We start from the raw sequence: 13,500 nt of genomic DNA on the forward strand, positions 1-13,500 counted from the left end.
CCAAATGTTCTCCCTGATAAGTGGATGATGATACATAATGAGGGTTGGGGTTGGGGGGCAGTGAGAGAAGAATGGAGAAACTTTAGATTACGTAGAGGGAAATCAGAAGGAGGAGGGGCAGGGGTATGAAAGATGATGGAATGAAACAGACATCATTACCCTATGTACATGTATGATTACACAAATGGTATGAATCCACATTGTGTACAACCGGAGAAACAAAAAGCTGTACCCCATTTGTGTACAATAATCAAAATGTAGTCTGGGGGCTGGGGAGATAGCTCAGTCAGTAGAGTGCTTGCCTTGTAAGCACAAGGCCCTGGGTTCAATCCCCAGCACCCAAAAAAAAAAAAAAATGTAGTCTGTAAAAATAAAAATAATAATAATAATAATAAAGAAACATCTTCACAGAAGTGACATGAATAAAATGATCAAACTCAGGCAATTTCATAAAAATATGCATTACTTTCTAGCAAACAGTCTCATTTTGGAAAATAAATTTCACTTATTTTTTAATATACACACCAAGAAAAGGCAGAACAATTTCCACTCAGAAGAGGAAAAAAAACCACATCAATGTTTTCTGTCTCCTTTAACATACAAAAAAAAAATTTTATGAAATTATAGCAACTATTATTTCTGCCTAGTCCCAAGCAAAACACTTCATTTTACATATGTATGCAATAATATATATAATACATATATTTATTATATATTATGTATATTAATATTATTTAATAAGTTCTGAAGCAAAAATATCTTCAAATTAACACTTATTTACTCCATACTTACAATACCTTAGAATCTAATCAAAGCCTTGTTAACTGTAACTTTATCCCCAATTCTAACTACAATTTAAGTTTTTAAGACAATAGCAATTGTATAGCCTTAAATTAAAGAGGGGCAACAGGTGCTATGCAAAGGTACACTGACATGAATAAGAAATAAGTTGATGGGCTGGGGTTGTAGCTCAATGGTAGAGCACTTGCCTAGTACATTGAGGCCCTGAGTTCGAGTCTCAGCACCGCATAAAAATAAATAAATAAGATAAAGGTACTGAGTTCATCTACAACTAAGAAAAAAAAAAAAAAAAGTTGACAATCTGTCTGCCAGGGATGATTTAGAAAGTAACAGCAGGTTTGAGTACTCAGAAACAGATGTTTAGGAGTATCTGGCATAAGAACAAACCATGTATATATCTCATATGGCTTATAATAATGCTTGCAGTTTGTAAGATTGACATTGAGTCACCATGAAGCATTCTTTATGCTCATAATGGTGGTGTTTTCTATTTAAGTATATGAAAAATGTATGTCCTAACTTTAAGGAAAAAATCTATCCAAAATTGTTTTAAATAAAGTGCTCGTTTCTAAAAAGCAGTAAATCCTCAGCAACAGGAAAATGAGTACAAACAACTGATTCTCTGAAAACTAGGGTTAACTAATTTTTACCTTCTGTATCTTTTTCAAAATTTCTATGACTACTTAAATCAATATCTCATAATCCGTGGTGTTAACTGAAAGTAATGTGTGTTCAGGATGGGAAGTAATATTTCAGTGACTAGACATTAGAATCACCCAGGAAACTTTTTAAAACACTGGTTCAAGATCCTCAACCAATTTTTATAGATGTAATGTCTATTACAGTTTGTGATATTTCTCTCTAATTCTCAGTGATTTAAATGAGACCAAGCCTACTGTACTTTGTCACAGAAAGCAGGTTTTCCAGGTGACTATTTTGGTAAGAATCAAATTAAGAATTTATGGTGTATTACTGTTGATTCACTTTGAATTAAAATATACATTGCAAAAAAAAATTAGTTTAACCAGAAATTCTGATATAATTAGTGTAGATAGAGTTGGGCATGAGAACTTTACAAAGCTCCCCAGGAGAGCCTGATGCTCAGCTTGAGATTGAAACCACTTAAAATAGCTTTCTTTATGACATCTTTAAGAACTGTTAAGGAATCTTTAGGAGGGGTAGGGTAAGCAGCATTTCCCAAATTTATCTTCAAATCCTTTATCCCATGAACAACCTATAACATGACTTAGGTAACTCTTCAGCTGCAAATCAAGGTAAATATTAAGTTTAGAATCAAGTTGTATAACTTTCCAAACTTTATAAAAGTTCAAATGTGTTTAGGGGTGGGAGGTGAAAGAAGAAAGCAAAGAAGGGCTAAACTTTTATACTGCCATCATAATTTTTATTGCATTAAAACTTTCAAATGAAAGATTTTAATTTTAACTAAAAACTTTCAATTAATTTAAACTATGTATATAAGCTTGTTACACAAGAGTCCAAAAGTTGTGAAAGCTAATACCAAAAACAAAGACATACTGCCCTCTAATGGTTCAAGTTTTACCTACACTATACCAAAAAGATTATGATAAATAAAATTATATTATTTTATAAATGAAAGAATTAGATTAAGTACCAAAAGAGAAAAGTAAGATTTCAATGTTGGAAGCAACTGAGCTCAAAAGAATAATTATGACTGCTATATTCATATTCAAGACTCAATTATTGGGTCTGGGATTGTGGCTACTAATAGTGGTAGAGTTCTTGCTCCACTACCCATATGTGAGGCACTGGGTTCAATTCTCAGCACCACATATAAATAAAATGAAAAAAATAAAGGTCCATCAACATCTAAAAAAATATTTTAAAAAGGTTGGGGATGTCACTCAGTGGTTAAGTGCCTCTGGGTTCAATCCCTGGCACGCCCTCCCCCCCAAAAAAAGACTCAATTATCAAGCCATTTTCAAACTACTTTATTTGCCTATGCATGTGTAAGTTAAGATAAAAAATTTCCTCTATGCATTACACAACAGCCTTCTCTAATACAGTTTCTTTTCAAGTCAGTCTATGGCAATAGTATTCAAACTTAAATTTTCATAGTCCTAAAAGGATTTGTAATTTTACATTATTTGGATATAATTTAATTATATCTAAAATTTTGCATTAGAAGCTTAAGTACTTGCTTCCACAAACAAAAAGGATACAGTTTCTGGTTTACTGGAAATATTGACATTTTTAAATTAAGTTGTATGTTACTCCTTTAAATTGTATTCAAAGAAATCTAATCTAGGTTGAAATCTAAGTTGATATTCACCCTCATCTACTTAAAAATACATAAACCTTGTTAAAGTATCAGAAATTTACATCACCTTTATCTTCTTCAACTTGTATTTTATTCCACTGTTTATACAGAATTTTAACCTGTGATTATTCTGTGACTGTGTGTCTTTTTTTTTTTAAATATTTTTCTAGTTTGTAGATGAACACAATACCTTTCTTTCTTTATTTTTATGTGGAGTTGAGGATTGAACCCAGTACCTCTCAAGTGCAAGGCAAGCACTTCACCACTGAGCTACAACCCTAGTCCCTGTGCATGCAAGTCTTTTATTACTCATTCCATCACATTCTATGCAGTAGAATGTGCATATTAATTAAAATTTATATAGTTTGTTGGGGGGGTTGTTTTGTTAGTTTTTTTTTCTTTTTTTTTTTTTTTTTTCAGTGCTGGGAAATGAACACAACCTCACAGATGCTACTAGGTAAGCATTCTTTCAACTGAACTACCTCCACAGACACACCGAAGTTTGCATTTTCTGTGATAGTAAGTATGTAAGTTAAAATAGAAGTGTACCATGAGCCAATACTGCAATTATTATTAGCAGATAATGGAATATAAATATTATAAATTTTGATAAACTATTTTTAAACAAAAAGTAAAATCTTATAGACACGAAATTCAGTGAAAATGGATAGATCTTTTTTTTAAATTTATATTAATATATACAAAAAATTTCTTACTGTTAAAATAAGATAGTTCTCAATTCTGTTCTTATTTCAGTTTTATTAGATATAATCACTAAGAAACATTATTCATATTAAGAAGTAAACCACACCTGAACTTTTGTTATAGTAAGGTCACACAATTTCTTCTATGTAAAAACCTACATGGTGATCTTCCATCGAAAATCACTTTAAGTGTGGGGAAGGGTGGGGCACTAGGGATGGAAAGGACGGTAGAATGAGACAGACATTATTACCCTATATACATGTATGATTACACTACTGGTGTGACTCAGCATCACGAACAGCCAGAGGAATGAAAAGCCATGTTCCATTTGTGTACAATGTGTGAAAATGCATTCTACTGTCATGTACAGCCAATTAGAAGAAATTTTTTTAAAAAAAATTTTTACTTTAATGATGCATCAACTGATGACTCAATTAGGTCTTCTTTTAATTTGTTAGAAGCAAAGAACTAGAAACTACCTGACTTGCAATCCAATGTGTTATGAGTGTACCACAATTATTCAACTTCTCAATTTCTGGGAAGTATTTCAAAACAGCACTACCAAGATTTATCAAGTGACTATTAATTATACCTGTTATTCTTTCACTTAGCAATTTAATTTAATATACTCAGAAAGGGTAGAAAAATAAAATTACTGATTTCAGTACCCCTGAGACAAAGTTTGTTTTTGAAAAGTTTTTGTATTATTATACATTTCAAATATATTTTTATCAAAACTTTAGAGCATCAGACTTGATTCAGTTTAAGGTAAACAACCACTGTCAACTAATTGCCAAATTAGGTTACCAAAAAATGTCTGCCATTATTCTCAAGACAAATACGTTTATGTTTCATAAAGCAAGACTCAGATATATGTTATACAAGAGACAGAGCAAAAGGCTAAAAGAAAAAGAAACAAAGGTATTCTGAGCAGATAGAAACAAAAAACAGTTAATTGGTATCCTGATACCAGACAAAGTAGAATTCAAGATAAAAGGTATTAATAGAAAGACATTTTTAATGCTAAAATCTACAATTCTCAAATAACACACAGCAGTTATGAATATCTTTGTTCCAGATAATGCAGCAACCACTTTCATGAAACAAAAACTACAGACATTCCAAGGAGATAAGGTGGGAAGTACACAAATACTAAGACATTTTTTACACATCATTCTCAGTACAACACATCGTTCTCAGTACAAGACAGACCAAGTAGACAAAAGAAAAGTAAGGATAGAGAATATCAAAGCAACAAAATCTTATGGATGATCTGTTTTTTTTTTTAAGTGAATATACAATCTATTTAACATTCAAACTTCATTAAGACATGTACAATATGGCAATTTTACTGGGGGTTTCACCCTACCTAGGATATGATTGCTTATTGGGGCTTAGCAACAGGGTCCAGTTCACACTTAGCACTAATTAAATACTTCACTGAATAAACACAATACCAAACAAAATGCATTCAAATGCTTTCTAAAAAATCAATATTAAAGGTCTTTCTATTCAGGCTAATGACAAACACAATAAAGGCAGATATGCTAGTTTAACATAATTGGCTTATTTTATACAGCACTTTTATCTTTATACAGCACTTATATCTTTAGTCCACAAGTATATTATTAAATGACAGAGAACATCTCATACAACCTTCTCTACAGAACTAGGAAATAAATTTCTAAAAAAAAAGATTTTACAGACCCCCATCTTTTATACCCACCCCAACAGTCAAACTCTAAAGAGGATAAAGCCAATGACTTTCCTCACAAGAGCTCACTACTTATGTCGCTTTGCTATCGAAATCTATATTATTGATCCATTATAAGCATTGAGACAAAATGCAGCACAATGCACATTGTTATCTCCTATTCAGCAACAGTGAGCACTGTATTCAAATTTATCTCATCCCAGGAATTAAATTAGGTCAGCTACATTCATGGGCATTTCCTCCACTATAGTATTGTAGAAAGACTCAATGTAATGAAGAATCCTCTTGTCTTCTTCAGTAACAAAGTATATAGCCACACCTCTCCTTCCAAATCAACTCCTTTTGCCAATTCTGTGAATACAGTTTTCACAATTGGTAGGTAGATCATAGTTTATAACCAAAGATACTTGTTGCACATCAATTCCACAAGCCAACAAATCAGTAGTGAACAGAACTTGGTTTGACCCTGATTGGAATTCCCTCATGATAACATCTCTCTCTTTTGATCCATGTCACCATGCAGAGCAAAAACTGTGAAATCCCTGGCATGCATCTTCTCTGAGCCAGTCCACTTTGTGCTGTGTATTGAGAAAAATAACAGCCCATGTAATGGCCAGTGTCTCATACAAGCCACGAAGTGTGTCCAACTTCCATTCCTTTCTTTCAGCATTAATGTAAAATGGTTTGATTCCTTCAAGAGTCAATTCTTCTTTCTTCACCAGAATTCAAATTAGATCGCTCATTTTTTTTGGCATTGTAGCAGAAAGCAACATAACCTGACTACTTGCATTTAATCTTTGGAAAATCTCATAGATTTGATCCTTAAACCCTAGGCTCATCATTTCAACTGCTTCATCCAAAACGAACATTTTGATCCATTATGGAGAAAGATATCTTCTGTTTAACATATCAAATGCTCTCCCTGGCGTACCAACAACAATATGTGGTGCTTCAGCCCGCAGTTTTTGCATTTCATTTCGAACATTTGTTCCACCAATGCAGCCATGATAAGTTGCTCCTGTACTGTCTCCAAGTACCAAAATCACCTTTGGATCTGCTGAGACAGTTCTCTGGTGGGAGGCAATACTAGTGCTTGGTCTCCTTGAACTCAATCTCCAACTGTTGCCGAATGGAAACAGCAAATGCAGCTGTCTTGCCAGTACCTGACTCAGCTTGAGCAATCACATCATACCCTTTAAAACAGGGAATAAAAGCTCTCTGCTGAGCAGCTTGTCTTCTCAAAACCATAAGCATAGATGACCCGAAGAAGAGACTCCTTTAAATTCATATTGTCAACGTTATCAACCATTTCATTCCATATGCTCTCCACCACACCATCAGGGTCCATTCCCTCTGGGCCTCCATGTTCTCTGTTATGATTGCAGAGCCACCAAACATAATCCAAAGAACTACTCAGCACCCAACTGAAAAGGCTTATGGATGATCTTTATGATCAAAATTTATACCCTTTATACTTCAAGTGCATATATATAATACTATCTTGATTCCACATTAAATCTCAAAGAACAAGAAAGTACCACAAAATAGAAATATTAAAAATAATAAATAGCCTTGGATCAAAATATGATTAGAATAAATTTTTAAAAGGCCCTTTTGTCTTGAAATCAAACCTTTTATCAAACAGTATTTACATGAAAAGGAAAAAACAAACTAAAAAAAACTGAAAAAATTATAATGAAAATACATATTCAAATCTGTATTATACATGTAGAGCAACAATCACAGAAAAATTCAAAGCCTTTACCAGTCTGATCAATAAAAATGAAAGTATTCAGATGAATTAAACTCAAACAGAAAAGATTTTTAAGTTATATATTATTACTAACTTGGTTTTAGAGTCTATTTGTTTTATTTGTTCTTATATATATTTATTTTGGGGATTAGATTGCAATTTCCTTTTCTATACCATGTTTACCAGGTTTAGATATTGATGTTAAACCCATTCTGTAAAATGATTCAGAAATTCCCCCTTCCATCTCTTATCTTTTTCTTATATACTACTAAGACTGCTAGTCTCCAAAACTGTGGGAGCTAGGATTCCCCCATGACACCAGGTGAGCCTGGTGCTATTTTGTAGGTTTGTTCCTTATTAACTTTCTCTAGGTTCTTTTCAAATGGACAAGGTACATTTAAACTTTGGAAAGCAATGTTTTCTAGGAAATTCACTATATCATCTAGGTTAACAAATTTATTTGTATAGAGGTCTGTGAAGTAATGTCATCAAAAATTTCCTCTGTTCCGATGGTCATTTTTGCCCTAATATTTCTCATTTGTGCCTTTGTTTGCTTGTTCTATTTTATAATTTTTTTTAAATCAGGATTTTGAATCAAGTAGATATTTTCTATTCTCTACTTCCTTCATTTCTCCTTTAATCTTCATCATTTCATTGTATTTTTAACTAGCTTTTAAAATGTTCAATCATCCTATATGCAATAGCAAAAATGTCATTTGTTGAGGCATATTTTTATATCTCTCAGGAGCACTCTAAAGCTTTTTTATTTCCTTTTTTATAGAATTATAATTTTTATTATTTTTTTTAATTTAGCTTTTAATTTTTTACAGACTGCATTTTGATTCATTGTACCCAAATGGGGTACATCATTTTGTTTCTATGATTGTACACGATGTAGATTCACAACATTCATGTAATCATATATGTACATAGGGTAATGATGTCTGTCTCATTCCACTATTTTTCATACCCCCCTCCCTCTCATTTCCTTCTATATATTCTAAAGTTACCCCATTCTTCTCTCATTCCCCACTCCCCCACCCCCATTATATATCATTTTCCACTTATCAGGAAAAACATTCGGCCTTTGTTTTTTTGGGCTTGGCTTATTTCACTTAACATGATAATCTCCAATTCCACCCATTTATTTGCAAATGCCATAATATTATTCTTCTTTATGGCTGAATAGTATTCCATTGTGTATATATACCAGAATTTCTTTATCCATTCATCTGTTGAAGGGTACCTAGGTTGGTTCCTTTTTGCAGTGCTAGGAACTAAACCCAGTCCCCGTGACTGCTAGGCAACTCTTAACACTGAACTACATCCCCAAACCTTAAAACTTTATGTATTCTTGCACATTCTCAGTAGGTTTATTCCTCAGTATTTTATATTCTTTGTTATTATAAATGGAGTTTCTCTACCATTAGCTCTTCTATTGCCTGTGTGTTTGAAGGTTATTGATTCTAGGTGTTAGGTTTATTTTTTCCATATTTTTATTGGTTCATTATAGTTGGACCTAATGGTGGGATTTGTTATTACATGTTCATACATGCACACAATATAACAATATAATTTGGCCAACATCATTCCCCAGTATTTTCCCTTTCCCTCCCCTCCTTACCACCCTGGTCCATTTCCTCTACTGATCTCCCTTCAATTTTCATGAGATCTCCATCCCCACCTCTCTTTTCCTTTTTCCTCTCTAGTTTCCACATAGAAAACATATGACCCTTGATTTTCTCCGTTTGGCTTATTTCACTTAACATAATGTTCTCAAGTTCTATCCATTTTCCTACAATTTACATCATTTCATTTTTCATTATGGTTGATTAAAACTCCATTGTGTACATATATACCATATTTTCTTTATCCATTCATCCACTGATGGACACCTAAACTGGTTCCATAGTTCAGCTGTTGTGAACTGTGCTGCTATAAACATGGGTATGCAGGTATTATTAGAGTAAGATGATTTTAGTTCTGTAGGATAAATATCGAGGAGTGGTATAACTGAGTCATATGGTGGTTCCATTCCTAGTCTTTGAGAAATCTCCACAGTGATTTACATAGCAGCTACACTAATTTACAAGCCCACCAACAGTACAAAAGTGTTCTTTTTTTCTCCACATCCTCTCCAGCATTAATTAATGTTTTTATTCTTTGGGGGTTCTTTTTTTTTGGGGGGGTGGAGTTCTGAGGATTGAACTCAGGGGCTCTTAACCAGTGAGCCACATTCCCATTCTTTTTTATTTTTTATTTTGAGACAGGGTCTCACTCAGTTGCTTAGGGCCTCATTAAGTTGCTGAGGCTGGCTTTGAACTTGTGATCCTCCTACCTCAGCCTCCCAAGTCACTGGGATTACAGGCTTGTGCCACTATACCCAGCTTAATGTTTGTATTTTTTTTTTTTTTTTTTTTTTTTTGGTGGCAGGGGGGTCAGGGGCACTAGGCCACTGAACCACATCCCCAGCCCTATTTTGTATTTTATTTAAGAGACAGGGTCTTACTGAGTTGCTTAGCGCCTCACTGTTGCTGAGGTTGGCTTATGAACTCATGATCCTCCAGTGAGCCACTGTGCCAGCCAAATTTTTTAAAATATCTCAAAATAACATATCTAGCTGGGCATGGTGGTGTATGCCTATAATCCAACTTGCTCAGGAGGCTGAGGCAGGAGGATTGCAGTTCCAAGTCAGCCTTAGCAACTTAGTGAGGCTATAAGCAACCTAGTGAGACCCTGTCTCAAAATAAAAACTAAATTTAAAATGGTTATGGATGTGGCTCAGTGGTTAAGCATCCTTGGGTTCAATCCTTGGGACAAAAAAAAAAAAAAAAAAATCTAGTGCAAATACAATAGTATTTAGATTCATTTAAGGAATCTAAAACACTATAGGTCATGTGTAGTTCCTGAATTACTTTATTAAATCCTAAAAACACCACCACAAAGAAACATTATTATTATTATTTATTTCTCCTCAAACTACAGGTAAGATAACTGAGAATTAGGCTGAGGAATCTGTTCAAATCCACATAGCTATGATTCCAACCTCCGAGTCTGTACTTGTAACTGAATTTACCGCCTGCATTATAAAAAGGCTAACCTACAGACAAATCATTTTGTCCTCAAACATTCTATAAGACAAATGTTATTTTAGCCCCTATAAAAATATTTATGATGTTTGTGGTCAAATGCTTGAGTGGCGAAAATATGACACATTTTAGAAATATCGTTAGCTTCAAATCAAATGAGTACTGCAAAATGTATTTTTCAAATCAACTTTTTTTGATAAAATTTACACATAATGAAACGTGCACATAGTTTGATTAATTCTGACATTCATCATATAACAATGATTAAAATCAAAAGTTTGTAGAGTGCTTGCCTTGCATGCACAAGGCCCTGGGTTCATCCCCAGCACCACACACAAAAAAAGAGCTTTCTTGTATAGATAAGTTCTAGTCCCAAATCCAGGGAATCAATGAACTTCTTTCTGTCACTAAGGAATAGTTTTGCTATTCTAGAATTCCACAAAAACAGAATATAGTATATAAACTATACATCTAGCTTTTTCCCTCAGCATGTTTTGGTGATTCCAACATATTGTTGTATAAATCAGCTTTACAGTTGAATAGTACTCCAAGGCATGGTTATATTATAATTTTTTAACCATTTATCTGATAGTAGATATTTGGGTAGTTTCCTATTAAAGGCAATTATAAAGAAAGATACTACAAACACTGATGTATAAGTCTTTGAATGGCCATGTTTTCATTTCTCTTAGGTATATACTAGGTATGGAATTGCTGGATGATAGGGTAAGTATATGCTTAACTTCTTAAGAAAATGACAAATTCTGACAAAGTGATTGCACCATTTTATACTCCCAACAGTGATATATAATAATTCTAGTTGCCCCACCATAACACCTGGTGCTGTCAAGTCTTTTAATTATGGTTTCAATTTGCATTTTCCTGATGACTAATGATTTTGAGCAACTTTTTCATGTGTTTATTAGCCATTCTCATCTCTTTCTTAGCGAGAGTCTCTTCCAATATTTTGCCCATTTTTGTTGACTTGTTACAGAGTTATAGGTATTGTTTTATGTACTCTAGAGGCAAGTTCTTTCAAATATATGCATTGCAAATGTTTTCTTTCAATATATGTCTTGCTTTTACATTTTTTTTTTAAGACAGTGAATTTCAGGTACTAGACATTTAAAATTTTGATGGCATTTGATTTCTCAGTTTTTTTCATGATTGGTGCTTTTTGTGCACTAAGAAATCTTTGTCTTTCTCCAAAAATCCCAAAATATTTTCTTCTGGGAAACATGACTTGTGCACTTGTTGTTCTAAAAAATCTTTGCCTATTCCCAGAGTAACCAAGTATTTTTTTTTAATTTTATACCTTTAACTTTTACCAGTTAGGTCTACCATCCATCCTAATTAATTTTTGTCTATAATGTGATACAGGTTAAGGTTCTTTGTCTGTTTCTGTCTTGATATCCAATTATTTCACCACTAATTTTTGGAAAGAGTATCCTTTCCCCATCTGTACCTTCCCTGCAATTAATTATGAAAGAATTAAATTCACCATCTTTGGATGATCTATTTCTTGCCTCCATATTCCAGATATTAGAAAACTTCTGTAAAGGGCTGGAGAGTAAATATTTTGAGCATTATAGGGCATACAACATCTACTCAACTCTCCAATAGTAGCACAAAAGCAGTTATAGACAATATGTAAATAAAATTGTGGCTATGTGCCAATAAAACTGACACACACTAAAATCTCAATTTCACCTAAATTCCATGTGCTATGAAATATAATTTTTCTTTTGATATTTTTCAGCCATTTTAAAATGTAAAAACCATTCCTAGCTTGCAAGGCACACAAAAATAGACAAGTCAGATTTGGCCCATGAGTCATGGTATGCCAGCCTCTGTTCTGTTCATTCCACTAACCCATATAACTGTTCCCAGGTCAAATTAAGGTAGTTTGTTGCATATCTTGAAGTCAGGTACAGTGAGTCCTCCAACTTTGTTCTTTTTTTTCAAAATTGTTTTGGCTACACATCCACTGCATCTACACAAATGCCAATGTTAACATTAACTTTATGAACTAGTTTTTGTTAGGATTTTAACTGAGATTATATTATATCATCATGTTAACTTTGGGAGAAGAGTCTTCTTTAATGTGAGCAATTATTTTATAGTATTCAATATATAGGCTGTTAATTTATTCCTAAATATGATGAGTTTTTAGGCTACAGTAATTTGCTAGCTGTTCATTACTATTAAATAGAAATACCACTGATTTTTCTACATACTAACCTTGTATACTGTTACTTTGCTAAACTTACTTATTGTACTAGTTTTTAGTTTTGATTTCTTAGAATGTTCGACACAAAGGATCACAGCATCTACAAATAAAGATAGCTTAACTTCTCCATTATTTCCCAAGTAGCTGGGATTATAGGTATGTTCCCATTGTGCCGTCTCAAATGCTTTTTCTTTATCTAATGAGGTGCTCATACAGTTTTCCTCCATTGTTAATATTGGTAATTGTTTTGATTATTGTATACTAAACAAACCCCACTTTCCTGGAATAAACCCCATTTAATTGTGGTGTATTATATTATTTAAATTTTCTGAATTCAGTTTGCTAATATTTTGTTAAGGATTTTTATATCTGTGATCATGAAAGCTTCTATCTTAAATTCACTCTTTCTTATTCTTGCTTTGGTAACCTGTTCAAATTCTCTTCTCTGGCTCATAACTGTTTTTAAATAACAATGTATTTTTTAATGTGTCTTACTGTTACAGAGTTTAGATTTATCCCCCCAAATGAAAAAATCCTCATAAGGAGGCAATATTTCTTTCCTATATTCCCCCCCCCCTTTTTCATACTGGTAATTGAACCCAGGGGATTGTGCTAAATCCCGAGCCCTTCTCATTTTTTATTTGAGACAGTGTCTAAGTTGCCAGGGTTCTCACTAAGTTGCTAAGGCTGGCCTCCAACTTGTGATCTTCCTGTCTCAGTGTCCCAAGTCAGTGGAAAAATCCCCCACACCCAGGAAGAAGCAGCACTTTTTAAAGCTTTGACATGCATTCCATGCGTAAAACACACTATAAAAGAATATATTCCCCAAGTCAAGGGATATAGGACATAAAGACAAAGTTATAAGTAACTCTCAGAACAAATTCCTGCTTTTCCCCACTTCATGTGTAT

The 13,500-nt window shown here is 33.3% G+C and overlaps 1 protein-coding gene and 1 pseudogene across 17 annotated transcripts in view; both read right to left on the reverse strand.

Annotated features, from left to right (window-relative positions):
• The window catches only part of STAU2 (staufen double-stranded RNA binding protein 2), a 344,586-nt gene that overhangs the window by 269,362 nt on the left and 61,724 nt on the right, over nt 1-13,500 (reverse strand). The window lies entirely within an intron of this gene.
• Nucleotides 3,584-7,076, reverse strand: LOC306661600 (eukaryotic initiation factor 4A-II-like; annotated as a pseudogene). Its single transcript has one exon. The product of its transcript is annotated as a eukaryotic initiation factor 4A-II-like (transcript).

This window comes from Sciurus vulgaris (assembly GCF_902686455.1).
Source record: "Sciurus vulgaris genome assembly, chromosome: 1".
In the NCBI taxonomy this organism is placed as follows: domain Eukaryota; kingdom Metazoa; phylum Chordata; class Mammalia; order Rodentia; family Sciuridae; genus Sciurus; species Sciurus vulgaris.